The following is a 2,791-nucleotide window of genomic DNA, read 5'->3' on the forward strand; positions in this document are numbered from 1 at the left end:
TGTTTGTTTTTAGCATCCGAAATATGTATGAAGCAAACTATGTGTATTATATTGGTCATAGCACTTAACCTACTTGATGTCACTGAAGCTAAGGCTCTTGATTAGCTCAGGAAGATGACACACTTTTGAGTACATTTGCAGGATTAATCTCAAATTTTACATCAATATGCTTTTTACACATATCCCAGCTGCTTTTTCAGTAGGACTACCAAGAGCAGTTTTGTACGTTAGCCTAGCCTGATTTGGACTTGTTTCTGTGTCTTAGTCAGCTGGCACATAGGCTGACAGATGACTGTTTAGGATGGCAAATAGGGTATTCTACACCCAGTTCCAGTGTTGAGGGCTTCTCCCCACACCACCAAGCAACTCAATTCTGATGCTATCCACCTGAGATAGTGTCAGAATCCACAGGTTCAGGGCTCGATCCTACAAGATTGTGCCCTACCCCCATTTCATACAGTGATCCCAAGTCTAGGTTATCACCTGTGCCTCTGACCCACCAGCTATAGATGGGAGATTCCAAAGATACCCTCAACCACCCTCATGCCTTTCACACACAATCTTATCTTGGTTTTAATTAATTTGCTACAGCAGCTCACAGAATTCAGAAAAACATTTTACTGATTTATTATAAAATGACATGACTCAGGAACAGCCAGATGGAAGAGATGCATAGACAAGGCACGGATGGGGAAAGGGCTCAGAGCTTCCATGCCCTCTCCACATGTACCACTTTCCCTGAATATCCATACTTCATTACCCTGGAAACTCTGAGTCATGCCCTTTTGACTTTTATGGAAGCTTCATTGCATAGGCATGATTGATTACATACTTGGCCATCATCCACTGACTCAACTTTGAGTCCCTCTCTTCTTCCTGAAGGTCAAGGGATGAGGATGAAAATGCCAACCCTCTGGTGAACACACAATGTGACATATATGAGGTCTGACAAGTAAATTCATGAACTTGTTGCAATGATGCTGCTAACCTTTTTTTGATGTCTGAGGGATTATTCATCATGAATTTGTACCAACTGGACAAACAGTTAACCAAGTTTACTGTTTAGAAGTGCTGAAAAGGCTGCGTTGAAAAGTTAGATGACCTGAACTTTTTGCCAGCAATTCATTGTTCTTGCATCGCGACAATATACCGTCTCACACGGTACTGCCTGTGAGGGAGTTTTTAGCCAGTAAACAAATAACTGTACTGGAACACCCTCCCTACTCACCTGATATGGTCCCCAATGACTTCTTTCTTTACCCTGAGATAAAGGAAATATTGAAAGGAAAACATTTTGATGACATTCAGGACATTAAGAGTAATATGATGACAACTTTCATGGCCATCCCAGAAAAAGGGTTCCAAAATTGCTTTGAAGGGTGGACTAGGCACTGGTGTCAGTGCATAGCTTCCCAAGGGGAGTACTTCAAAGGTGACCATAGTGATATTCAGCAATGAGGTGTGTAGTACTTTTTTTAGGATGAGTTCGCAAACTTAATTGCTGACCTCATAGATGATATATTACAGAATTGTACACTTGAAACCTATGTAACTTTACTAACCATTTCCACCCCAATAAATTTTAATTAAAAAAAAAAGAACGAAAATGTCAACCCTCTAATTAATACATGATTAGTTCTGTTGTCGGAGAGTGAGACCTTCTCGAAGCAAAGTTCAGGTCCTTGGCAACTCAAGCAAAGAATTGAACGAGATGCCGGAGTAAAGTATTGAAAAAGTAGTTTATTCAAAGAGATAGTACATTTCAAAGAAGTAGAAGTAGGCCCGAGCAGTAGAGAACGCCTCAAGGGCCCATTATTAGAAGATAAATTACATCCCAAAGAGTTTGGAGTGGGCCACGTGCAAAGGCGAGGCTCAAAAGGCTCAAAAAAGGGAGGAAGGGGTTCAAAAAGGGAAGAAGAAGTCAAAAAGAGCAGAGAGAACTTCCCAGGACTTGGAGTTTTTTTATCTCCTTTCTCTAGAATGGGCTGTTCCCCTGTGGGCATGTGACCATTTGATTGGCAACTGTGATTGACAAGAGGTACTGCACAGGTGTGAGTGACTGGTCTGATCTGGTTGGGTATTTTGTGCCCATTTGTTTTCCCACAGGGGTAAGTAATTACAATACAAAGGGAAGTTTTGGGTGTAGACGGGATGTCCCCTTTGCGGTCACACTCTGTGGGATGTGCAGGACTGCAGAGACCCAATGCCTGCCTCTTACTGCCTGCCTTGTTTTCCCCTTGAGAGATGTGATCCCCATAAAATCTCTATAGGAAGCTGAGGGACAGGAGGTCTCCACTCAGGTATATGGTATCAGCTTCCTGCTGGGCAGGGACATAGATCTGTCCCTGCCTATTGGGGAATTCACAGAACTCTCACCCTAGCTGATCTTAGATGAGAGGAAGGGGTCTTGAGCTCTGCCTGGAAGACAGTGTTGGCTTCTTTGGTTGTGACTGGCAATCTTGTTGGGGTGTCCTCTGTATCCCCAAGGCCCCTGAATGAGGAAAAATAGATTTTAATTAATAAATGTGTTAGCTCTCATGAAGCCTGTGGCTATTCATCCTGTCACTCAGGTGGAGTTAATTGTCTGGGCCCAGAATGGGTTTGGCATTTAGCTCACTGGCCTGGGGGATATTAGGAAGTCACAGGCTTTCAAGTAGTTATCTGGAGCAGGGGTGGGAGACTTCTATTGTTTAGGATTCAGAAACTGATTTGCAATCGAGAAGCAGGGGGATAGGAGAATTCTAGGATTCAGGCTAGGAGCAATCTTTAGCCAAGGATTCACAGACTGATG

Source organism: Hipposideros armiger, unplaced genomic scaffold (assembly GCF_001890085.2).
Source record: "Hipposideros armiger isolate ML-2016 unplaced genomic scaffold, ASM189008v1 scaffold_636, whole genome shotgun sequence".
In the NCBI taxonomy this organism is placed as follows: Eukaryota; Metazoa; Chordata; class Mammalia; order Chiroptera; family Hipposideridae; genus Hipposideros; species Hipposideros armiger.